We start from the raw sequence: 12443 nt of genomic DNA, 5'->3' as shown, positions 1-12443 counted from the left end.
TTATTTTTAACATTTATTTTTTATGTTTTAGAGACAAGGTCTTGCTCTGTCATCCAGGCTGGAGTACAGTGGCACAACCATAGCTCGCAGCAGTTTGAACTCCTGGTCTCAAGTAATCCTTCCGCCTCAGCCTCTTGAAGTGTTGGGATTACAGGCATGAGCCATCACGCCCAGCCAAAAGACTTTTTATGACCTTTTTTCCATGGAAGACTTGAGTTCTACAAAGTTTGTCATAGCTCTGTGAAGAACTCGCATATGAAATGTAGCTCTAGACTACCTGGTGAAATTATTAATCCTTTTCTGATGTATCCTGATGTATGTAATCCTTACATTTACATAAATCTATTGCTTCTGAAAGAAACCTTTTTTCTTTCGTCTGGCTCCAAATTATACCTTCCCCTTCATGCTACAGCAGGACGCGTGTTCCCAAGAGCAATCACAAATCCTAAAATGAAGCAAATGGTGTAAATGTTACCATTTATATAGAAATGTTGCTGTTTTTACCATGAGGAACAATATAAAAGAAGAAACAAATGTTTTATGAAAGCTGTATAAGGCCGGGCACAGTGGCTCACGCCTGTAATCCCAGCACTTTGGGAGACCAAGGCAGGTGGATCACCTGAGGTCAGGAGTTCAAGACCAGCCTGGCCAACATGGTGAAACCCTATCTCTACTAAAAATACAAAAAATTAGCTGGGGGTGGTGGCGGGTGCCTATAATCCCAGCTACTCAGGAGACTGAGGAGGAGAATCACTTGACCCTGAGAGGTGGAAGTTGCAGTGAGCTAAGATCGTACCACTGCACTCCAGCCTGGGCAACAGAGTGAGACTTAGTCTCAAAAAAAAAAAAAAGAAAAAGAAAAAGAAAGCTGTATAACTTCTACTCAATGTCATTCTAATTTATTTCTTTCTTAAAATTAGTATTTTAGATCCCTTATGGGAATGATTTGGTTACAAACTGGTATACATTTTGATAAATCTTAGAATAATTCCATACAGAAAGCTATTTGTACTCTACAAAAATGTTTATTTATATATATAATAAATAAATGACTTAGTATGTACAAGAAACTCTCCATCTTGAAACATTTGTGTTATAATATTTGCCCCTCATGCTCTCCCTCAATATCAAGAGTACAGTGACACCCTTACATGCCTGCCACTCACCATATATTTTGGGGGTAAATGGACAAATAATCAATTCTGCAGTTGGATGTTTTCCCCTTCCCATCACCATTATTTTCCTGCAACTTTTCAAGCAAAGGGAGGAGATCATGGTGTCATAGGAAGATAATAATTAATGTTAAATCCACCACTTCCTCCTCCTCTTAGGTATTTTCTCTCCAGTATTGATTATGAAAGAGTCTTGGCCTCACATCAGCCCTAGAAGAAGTGGGAGAGATTTGAGAGTAAGAAAGAAAAGCATCTGATGAAAATAAAATTATTATAGAAAACTATATATGCATAAGCATGTTATCAGGTTTAAACATTAAAATGTATTGGTATTTAGTATGACTTTAATGTTACTAGCTACTAACATCTATTAAAAATGAGGCTTCAGACCAGGCACAGTGACTCACCCCTGTAATCTCAGCATTTTGGGAGGCCAAGGCAGGAGGATCATGTGAAGCCAGGAGTTTGAGACCAGCCTGGGCAACATAGGGAGATTCCATCCCTAACAAAAAGAAAAAAAATTAACTGGACTTGATGGCGCACACATTTAGTCCCAGCAACTCAAGAGGCTGAGGCAGGAGTTTGAGACCAGCCTGGCCAACATGGTGAAACCTCATCTCTATTTGGTTTTTTTATTTTTATTTTTTATTTTTTTGAGATGGAGTCTCGTTCTGTCACCCAGTCTGGAGTCCAGTGGCACAATCTCAGCTCACTGCACCCTCCACCTCCCGGGTTCAAGCAGTTCTCCTGTCTCAGCCTCCTGAGTAGCTAGGACTATAGGTGCAAGCCACCACACCCAGCTAATTTTTGTATTTTTAGTAGAGATGGGGTTCCACCATATTGATCAGGCTGGTCTCGAACTCCTGACCTCAGGTGATCCACCTGCCTTGGCCTCCCAAAGTGCTAGGATTACAGGCATGAGCCACCACACCCGGCCCCCATCCCTATTAGAAATACAAAAATTAACCGGTGTAGTGGTGCGTGCATGTAATCCCAGCTACCCGGGAAACTAAGGCAGAAGAATTGCTGGAACCTGGGAGGGGGAGGCTGCAGTGAGCCGAGATCGCACCGTTGCACTCCAGCCTGGGCGACAGAGCGAAACTCCATCTCAAAAAGAAAAAAAAAAAAAAAGAACATCATAAATATGTTCATCAATAGAGTTCATAGAGTTCAAAACTGGTTTGGATTCAATATGTTGACAAAATGCTTCAAACCTGGATGCCTGTCCTGCAGTTGACACTATATGATTGAACTTGGGGAAAAACAGGTTCCCATAGCATTCAGGAATAGCGTGTGAAAACTGGAATTGAAAAGCTTCGGTAAGAGAAGACAGTACTTACCGCAGCCAAGCTGTCTCTGTCTAGTTATTTTTACTTTCATGTTATTTGGGCCCAAAGAACTAGATGAGGAATCAGGAGTTTATATAAACAAATCTCTGGAATATACAACTTAGCTTATCCCTTAGCATCTCTATTTTTTCCTCCAGTTGAGTGAGAAGAAACCCTGAGACTAAACCTTATATCTTCTAGAAGCATTTTAAGGAATAACCATGTTTGAAAGATTTCTCTAATGAGTCATATAGAATTCTGTTACTATAGATTGTCTTCTTTGCTAAGAACAAATAGAGAATAAAGACTACAAATAAATGAGTCATTTAAAGAGTCTGTTTTATAGTGTCACCTTTTTGTGAAATTCCCCGTTATACTGCCACATTTTAATTTTCTTTTTCACTGGCCTGGGCTTAGAGCAATGATCTGCCACTCTCATGTATGAACTATGTGCTGGAGTACAGAAATATACATAATCTTTGCCTAGGGTGTAATTTTAGTGGGCTGACGCAGCAGCACAAGAAAGGCTCTGAAATGCCAGTGGGGTACTCATGCATTGATCTTGACAAATCCTCTGTGATCAATGTGACCATGGCATACCTTGTGACTTTTTTGGTTGGTTTGCTTAAATGTCAGTCAAATTTTAAGGTAATTATGAGGTGAAATGCACTAGGGGACCTACCACACAGTATCAGGCGGACGTGGAGTGGTTTTGCTACTCATATAAAGTGAAATCCTGCAAAATAACACCCTCAAAGGAGCTGAATGTAAAGGAGAAAGGGGAAGACAATATCTTATCATTAAAAATCAATCAGATATTTCCTAAGTGCCTCTTCTGATGACTTCTTACATTTCAGTAGCTAGCAGATCTTGGTTCACAAAATACTTTCACAGACATTATCTTATTTGATCCTCCCAACAACCGGTAAGGTAAGAGAGGCAATCTGAAAATGAGGAAATGGCAACTCTGAGACTTAAGTGCTTTCTGAGGACCTATACTCAGCTTGACGGGGGGTGAGGAGCACTGGAACTGCCCAGGTCTCCAAATACTATGTCCTGTAATCATTCCCTCGTGACCACCCACCATTGTACTCCTTCATTTGGTCCTGTGGAGGAGTCCAAAGAAGTGAAGGCATAAATCTTGCCCTCAGGGAGATTCTGCTCTAGATGAGAGAATGCAAGTTTTCGTAATAAAAGCAACAGAGAATTATTAAATGTTAAACCATATGAAACAGACTACAAATGCAGTAACAGATTATTTTAATTGGAAAATAAGATGCTGTAAATTCTACCCAATGCCCTGAAAAATGTATGTACAGGTACCTGAGAATAGTGGTCAACTCAATGTTTCTGAAGTTTTCCAGCCAGGCAAGCAATGTTTTCCAGCCAGGCAATCAATGTCTTCCTAGAGAAGTCTCAGGGTTAATTCTTGACTAGGAGAAAAGTCAACAAGCACAATCTTGCCCAGCTCTATGGTGACACATGGTTGCTTCTAAGAGCCAATTCTTGAATCTTTGAATTCTTTTTAGCCTCTGTTGTGCCCCAGACTGAGAACGGGAAGCTTGTGGGAACCAGTCCTGGCCCTGGTACCTCGTTGGGTCCTCTAAACCATCAGTGGAAGCCACTGAGGAAATTGACTGTTCACCTCCTCCTAGTTACCTAATTTACAAAGGGAGTAAAGAAGAAAGGTTACATTTTTTTTTTTTTAAGCTGCCTTGAGGTGGGAGAATGGACACATTTGTTCTCTACTCAGACAGACCATAGACTTCAAGTGTCTGCAGGGACTCTGTGATCACTTTTCTTTCTTTTTTTAGGTTTTTTTTAGAGACGGGGTCACACTATGTGGCTATTCACAGGCACGATCACAGGGCATTACAGCATCAAACTCCTGGGCTCAAGCAATCCTCCCAACTCCGCCCCCCTAGTAGCAGGGACTATAGGTGTGCACCACTGTGCCTGGCTTTATTTTCTAATGTCTTAATGCTCAAACCTAAAATTATCCAAATCCATATTTGTTTCAGATGCAAAATTCTATTCCAAATATCTGTTCTTTGTTTTTTTCAGCAGAGCAAGCCTGTCCTTAGAGACAGCTGCAGGCCAGTCACTGTCTCTCCCTGTCTTTATCTTCCCTGCTGAGTGGCATGTTGCTTGCAAGGCCCCATGGGAACTCCAAAGCCTTCTATAAATGACTGGCAGTGATGCTTTTTTTTTTTTTTTTTTTTGTGAGATGGAGTTTCGTTCTTGTTGCCCAGGCCGGAGTGCAATGGCATGGTCTCGGTTTACTACAACCTCCACCTCCCGGGTTCAAGCAATTCACCTGTCTCAGCCTCCCGAGTAGCTGGAATTACAGGTGCCTGCCACCACATGCAGCTATTTTTTTTTTTTTTTTTTTTTTTGGTAATTTTAGTAAAGACGGGGTTTCACCATGTTGGCCAGGCTAGTCTCGAACTCCTGATCTCAGGTGATCTGCCTGCCTTGGCCTCCAAAGTGCTGGGATCACAGGCATGAGCCACCATGCCCACCTAGCAATACATTTTTAAAGATGCACACGCCCAGCCAGGTTCACCAGTATTATGGATGTTTCCGTGTAGTCTTCTCCAAAATGCTAATTTGCCGACGTGTCCAAGGGAATAGGCCAACACGGATGGATCTACTGTAGAACCTGCCTGCCGTCAGGGAAGAGTCAACATGGCAGAGACATGCTGGCAGAAACTGTGCTGGAGTTGCCCGAGCATTGATGCTTCCGAGAGGAAGACAGGGTGACGGAAGAAATCAGATCAGAGTTCAGAATGCAACCATAATGCTTTGTAAATGTAAGCCTGCACCTTGCAGGTACTGTCAATGCCACTACCAATATCACTCACTTACATCACGCCCTTGAGACCAGATGTGAACAAATTCTCTGACGCCTAAGCTTAAGCACGTGACTGGTACCACTGGACAATCTATGTTCTCAAAGATGCATCTTTTAAATTACCTTCCCTAGGGGCTGGGCACGATGGCTCACGCTCGTAATCCCGGCACTTTAGGAGGCTGAGGTGAGTGGATCACCTGAGGTCAGGAGTTTGAGACCAGTCTGGCCAACACGGTGAAATCCCATCTCTACTGAAAGTACAAAAAAAAAAACTTAACCAGACATGGTGGCACATGCCTGTAATCCCAGCTACTCAGGAGGCTGAGGTTGGAGAATCGCTTGAACCTGGGAGGCGGAGGTTGCAGTGAGTTGAGATCGCACCGCTGCACTCCAGCCTGGGCAACAGAGCGAGACTCCGTCTCGAAAAAAAAAAGAAAAAATGACTCTCCCAGGAGTAGAAATGGATTTATGCTGAGTCACCCAAGCTTTCATTTCATCCAGGGGTTGTGAGCATAGATTCTGGAACCAGCTATCACATACTAGCTCTGTGACCTTAGGAAAATTACCTAAAAATTCTCCATGCCTTCAATTCCCGTGTGTGAAATGGTGATAATTATACCAGCAACCCCATAAAGTTGTCTTGAGGCTTAGAGATGTAAAGAGCTTAGAACATGGCCTAGCACATATTTTGTACCATATAAGTGGTATTTTCATTTGTTCGTCTCATATTAATTTAAAACTTCTGCGGGCCGGGTGTGGTGGTGCACGCCTGTAATCCCAGCACTTTGGGAGGCCGAGGCGGGCAGATCACAAAGTCAAGAGATTGAGACCATCCTGGCCAACATGGTGAAACCCCGTCTTTACTAAAAAACAAAAATTAGCTGGGCATGGTAGCACATGCTTGTAATCCCAGCTATCAGGAGGCTGAGACAGGAGAATCACTTGAACCCAGAAGGTGGAGGTTGCAGCGAGCCGAAATCATGTCACTGCACTCCAGCCTGGGTGACAGAGTGAGACTCCGGCTCAAAAACAAACAAACAAACAAACAAACAAAAACCTCTGTTCTGACCACGTATGGGTAGCTCATGCCAGTAATCCCAGCAGTTTGGGAGGCCAAAGTGGGAAGATTGCTTGAGGCCAGGAGTTTAAGACCAGCCTGGGCAACATAGCAAGACACTGTCTCTATAAAAAATAATTTAAAAAATGAGCTGGGCGTGGTAGCACACGCCTGTAGCCCCAGCTACTCAGGAGGCCGACGTGGGAGGATTGCTTGAGACCAGGAGATCACGGCTGCAGTGATTGAAAAAAAAAAAATTAAAACAAAACCTTTGCTCTGGACACTGCTAGGTATTGAGAGGTAAAGACAAATAACATGCAGTAGGTTCCCTCAGTGGGCTTATGGTCTGTAAGTTACTGTTTTATTTACTTTGCCTAGCATACCAGTTACAAAGTACTCAATAAATGTTTCTGAATGTACCATTGTCTTGTGGAAACAGGCAAGCATACCAATAATTTCAATGAAATGACAGGATAGAACTGTGCCTGGCCCATAGTGAGTGCCTGGTACCATATAAGCATTAGCTATCTTCATTATGAGTTTAGTAGAATAAATGCTGAGATTGAGTGTGCGGGCTGAAGGTTGAGGGTGAGGAGGTAGAAGTGCACTCAGGGAAGTCTTCCAAGAGGCAGTATCATTGAGCTTAGTTTTGATCAGCGTGTAGGCGTCAGCCAGTAAGAGAAGAGGGCTAAGTGTGTTCCAGGCAGAAGGAACATTGTGTGCAGAGTTAGAGAGGCGTGAAATAGCACAATACATTCAGGGAACTCCGAGTAGGCAAGGAGGACTGGAGCGCCATCCTTATTGTGACATCCAGCATGCATTTGTTAAATGAGTATTTGAGATTAGAAGCTGTGGGATGAAACAAAACAAATGAGACATTGCTTGTGTTAGTCTGGCCTTCAGCATTAAACTAAATAAGCAGTCATGGACAAAGTGGCCAGGGGATTTGTTCAGTGTCATACTTTCCCTGGTACAAATGCTGTATAGTTTCCTACCGCACGGTCAGCCTCTTCTTGTCCTCTGCTAGAGGAAGTAAATTCACCTCATTTGTCTGTTTTTTTTTTTTTTTTCAAAACAACTGAGATAAATTACAATAAAGTTGAGGAGACTGTAGTGTAGGTGAAGATGTTTTTGCATAGTACATATTGCTCTAGACCAGAGGTCAGCAAACTATGGCCTGAGGGCCAAATCTGATCCACCACCTGTTTTTGTAATTAAGTTTCATTGGAATACAGCCATGCTCATTTGTATACAGATTGTCTATGGCTGCTTTAGTGCTATAACAGCAGAGTTAGGTAGTTGTGACAGAGACTATACAGACTGCAAAGCCTAAAATATTTTCTGGCTGGCCCTTTACAGAAAGTGTTTGCCAGTCCTACGCTGGGTGTGGTGGCTCATGCCTGTAACCTCAGCACTTTGGGAGGCTGAGGTGGGGGGATCACTTGAGTCCAGGATTTCGAGACCAGAGTCCAGGAGTTCGAGGCCACCCTGGCCGACAGGACGAAACCCCGTCTCTACTAAAAGTACATGCAAAAAAAGTAGCCAGGCATGGTGGTGCATGCTTGTAGTCCCAGCTACTTGGGAGGCTGAGGCAGGAAAATTTCTTGAACCCAGAAGGTGGAGGTTGCAGTGAGCCAAGATTGCACCACTGCACCCCAGCCTGGGTGACAGAGTGAGACTGTGGCTCAAAACAAAGAGAAAGAAAGTGAGTGTTTGCCAATCCTCACTCTAGATTCATCTCTTCTAATCTGATAAATAACAACCACCTAAATATTTAAAACAAGGTATTCAGTTGGTTTAGAGTCAATGTGGTAAACAATAGATTATCGAATTTTAAAAATTCACCATTAAGGAGAGAGAAGATTGTACATATGTCACCCATAAAGTATGCAATAAACATGAATAAATAAATAAGTATAGTTTCTACGATTGGCTTTGGAATTTGGCTCTGAGCTTCCTAGCCACGGGGGGCGGGGGGAGAAGATAATTGGTCATCTGTATTAGTTACCTGTTACTTTATAACAAACCATCTTAAAATTACATGGCATACAACAGCTAGCAGTCACTATTTCTTGAGTCTGTGAATTGGCTGAGAGGTTCTGCTGATCTGGGCTGGGCCCAGCTGATTGTGGTGGGCTTGCTCACACATTTGTGATCAGCTCATGTGTTTGCTTGGAGCTGGCTGGTCTAAAATGGCTTCAGCTGGAGTGGCTCATCTCGACTCCACAGGATGTCGCATCCTCCAGCAGGCTAGCCTGGACTTGTTCACACAGCAGTGGCAGGTTTCAGGAGAGAGCCGAGGCACACACTTGAGGCTTAGGCTTGGAATGGGAACACCATTATTTCAATTACATTATAGTGGCCAAAGCCAGCCAAAAGGCAGGCCCAGACTCAAGGAATGTGGAAACAGACTCCAGCTCTTGATGGGAGGAGCTGCAGAGTCACATTGCAAGGGGCAGGGAAACAGGAGGGACAGAATTGAGGCCATGTTTGAAATCACAAACAATCAATCATCATCTAAAACAGCGTGTATTCCAACCACAGAATTTTAAAAGTCATCTCTGTGGTCTGAATACATCAGTCTATTCGGCCCCACCCACAGATATGAATCATCAGTGTCTTCAACTCAGAGGACCACTGTCTTCTGGCTAATGACAGATACAGAGGAGGGGTGGAAAGAAGCCTGTTGGAAATGTGTGCATATCACATGAGACCCAGACTCATATTCAAATTCCACTTGATGAATTTCACCAGGGAATCAGACTCAGTTGTAATGGGTTAAACGGATATGGAAAACCATTGTCACAGATGTAAGCAATAACTCAACTAAACATCAGCTTTTGAGACTAAAGCCTAAACAGACCTACAGTATTCTGACTGATTCCCGTTTGCCTCCACTTTCATCATTGGGTGGTGGTAAAATTGATCACTGTATTCAAAGATCATATCACTATCTATGGATATGGATGTGATTGAAATGACAGATATGGGAGAATTTTTTTAACTCACTAGCCATGTAATGATTTTTAAAAAAATTTATTGCTAGAAAATCTTCACTATTACCAAACTTGTCTCAATAAATGATGTTATGTATAAATAGCAACAGTGAGGTCAGAAGACCTCCTTAGCAATTCTTTTCCTGGTATGATACGGCTGTCTGTAAGAAGAGAGTAAACATAGATAGCTCTTGCTTCTTACAGTATTTCAGAATCCCCCTAAAGGTCTTTTATATTAAAAAACAAACAAAAAAAGCAAAACTCCCAAACCACCCAGACAAACCCACCCAGCCTAGGTATGAGAATGTTCTTTCTGGCCCAGAGCCAGTCAGGGTCCTTAGCTTTGTTTGCAAGACGCCAATGCCTTTATACTCAAACTTCGTGGAGCTGCCACCATACTTCTGTAGTAATAGCAGTAGTGAGTGGGGAGGTACACGACGGAATTTAGGGAACTATTAGACGCCTGTTGACTCAGACATCAGGACCAGCTGTGAATGGAAATATCTTTCAACTTAGATATAATGAGAAGGAACAGAGCTGTTGATGTTGTTGAGGAGGTAGAAACAAAACCTTCAGGATGCTTGAAGATAACTGGTTTCTAGGAGGGCTGGGGGCAATAGGGCTGTCTTAGGAAGAACAAATGATGCTTCCAAAATTTGAGTGCAGAAAATCAGAAGTTAACCTTGGGTGGGTCACAAGGTTAAATGTAATGAAGGCTAAGTGTGACAAGGCTAAATGACATAACATATATAAAATACCTGGTGGGTTGCTTAGAGGACTAGACCTCAAAAATGTTGGTTCCCTCCCTCTCTCTGGATCCCCCACCACCTTAAGGATTTCTTAAAAAACGGAAAACCTGCCAGCCAGCTGCCACTGGAAAGATGTCAAGTAGGATAAGCCGCTGATAGGTGGTAACAACAAAATCCACATCCAGGTGGATGGAGCGGGGGATGTCAACTCTCCTGCCCCTCCCCTAATTACAAGTTGGAGAAAGCATCAGGGCATTCCTTCCTTCCTGCAGAGGAAGTATATGTTTTCTCTCAGACCTACCTTGGCATTCCTTGATGTCTTAGAGAAGCAGATGACCCCGGCTGAGCAAGACAGTCAGCAGAACAGCAGCCCTTGATGCTGCAATTGGAAATTTCCATTCTTTGCTTGCAGCTCTGAAAAAAAAAAAAAAAAAAAAAAAAAAAAAAAAAAAAAAAAAAAAATCTAAAGAGCCCAGTAGCTGGGAAATTTCCATGATGGAAAATTTTAACATATTCTTTAGCTCTAAACTATGCAGGTTTATAGAGACTATTTTTTTTTCTTTTGGTAATTTTCTTCTTTAACAATAATTTATGATCATTGTAACACTACAGCTGTGGGAATAAGGAGAACAAAATGAGTTGGAGGGGAATGGGTATGGTTTAGGCTAGTGGGAGGCTGTGCTATCTACTTGTGTGACCACCCAAATAATAGAAATGCAGATTGCTATAAGACCCACTGGTTGGGAATTCATCCAAAATAGAGAGAGCTTGCCCTGGAGCACTGCAGAGAAATCTGTGTAGAGACTGCTAGTGGAAAATGGATGGCTACCAACTTCAGACCAGGACATAGTGAGTTCTACTGCTGGAAAAAGCAACTCAGGCAGGTCCCTTAGACCACTGCTATTTAAGCTTAAAAATGCATACAAATCACCTGGGAACCTTGTTGAGCTACAGATTCTGATTCAATAGCCCTGGAGTGAGGACTGAGACTCTGTGCCCCCAGGTGACGCTGATGCTGCCTTTCTGAGGACCACGCTGTGACTAGCTAGGCCATAGACAGCAGGTCTTCATCAGTGTAAGGTCAGCTCGCCTTGGGTAGCAAAACACTGCCTAAGGGCGGCTGGAGGTGAGCCCCCGTGGGGTTGTTTGCTCAGGTTACAAAGCTAAGGTCTAAAAGTAGAACTGGATGTCTTCTGGAGAGCTGCTCCATGCAAGTCTGGATAAAGTGGATCTCTTGAGATGTGGGAATGCGAGCAGTTGCCAGAAGGCTGCTTACTCCAGCAGATTCAAATTGGGGGCTTCTAGAAATCAATGCCTTTCCAGAGAAACTCGTGCATCAAGCTGGCGAAGATTCCTAAGCTGGTCCTGATTTCTGAGTGATTCTCCAGTGTTGTGGCGTATGAGTGAAACACCAATGAACCAGCTCCAAATACTGAGGGAAAACTGTTGGTCAGGATGATGTGAAGGAGAGAAGGAGTCCAGAGAATAAATTACTTCCACCCTAGCTAGAATAGCTGCCTCACTTTTATTGAGATAAAATAAAAAGGAAATTGAAGAATTTTCCATTTACTTAAGTTATCTTGCCTTCATGTTACCAATTTTACAAGGAGAGAGAAAGATAAAAATTTGTGGCATCTTCATTATAGGATGTTACCTCCAATTGGTCTGTAATGTATCTGCTGTATATATTTTCTTTTCTTCTTTCTTTTGCTTTTTTGAGATGGAGTCTCGCTCTACCGCCCAGGCTGGAGTGCAGTGGTGCAATCTCGGCTCACTGCGACTTCTGTCTCCCAGATTCGAGCAATTCTCGTGCCTCAGTCTCCCAAGCAGCCGGGACTACAGGCAGCTGCCACCATGCCTGACTTTTTTTTTTTTTTTTTTTTTTTTGTATTGTAGTAGAGATGGGTTTTCACCATGTTTCCCAAGGTGGTCTCGAACTCCTAAGCTCAGGCAATCTGCCCTCCTCGGCCTGCCAAAGTGCTAGGATTGCAGGTGTGAGCCACTGTGCCTGGCCTGCTGTATGTGTGTGTTTGTGTATATATATACATATATATATATATAGTCCTTTTTTTTGAGATGGAGTCTCGCCCTGTCACCCAGGCTGGAGAGCAATGGCGCGATCTCGGCTCACTGTAACCTCCACCTCCGGGCTTCAAACAATTCTCCTGCCTCAGCCTCCCGAGTAGCTGGGATTACGGGCACCCACCACCACACCACGCTAATTTTTGTACTTTTAGTAGAGACAGGGTTTCACCAGGTTGGCCGGGCCGGTCTCGAACTCCTAACT

General features: G+C 43.1%; 1 protein-coding gene and 1 long non-coding RNA gene across 2 annotated transcripts in view; one reads left to right on the top strand and one right to left on the bottom strand.

Annotated features, from left to right (window-relative positions):
- Positions 1 to 12443, top strand: part of MKLN1 (muskelin 1) — a 396930-nt gene that overhangs the window by 68683 nt on the left and 315804 nt on the right. The gene's annotated exons all lie outside the window — the stretch shown is intronic.
- Positions 888 to 10536, bottom strand: LOC126949732 (uncharacterized). Its single transcript, XR_007723953.1, has 3 exons — positions 10458 to 10536; positions 1580 to 1674; positions 888 to 1382 (listed from the first exon to the last, which is right to left on the bottom strand). It is a non-coding gene; the product is annotated as an uncharacterized LOC126949732 (long non-coding RNA).

Source organism: Macaca thibetana, chromosome 3 (genome assembly GCF_024542745.1).
Source record: "Macaca thibetana thibetana isolate TM-01 chromosome 3, ASM2454274v1, whole genome shotgun sequence".
Lineage (NCBI taxonomy): Eukaryota > Metazoa > Chordata > Mammalia > Primates > Cercopithecidae > Macaca > Macaca thibetana.
This window is presented reverse-complemented; position numbering and strand designations above follow the sequence as displayed.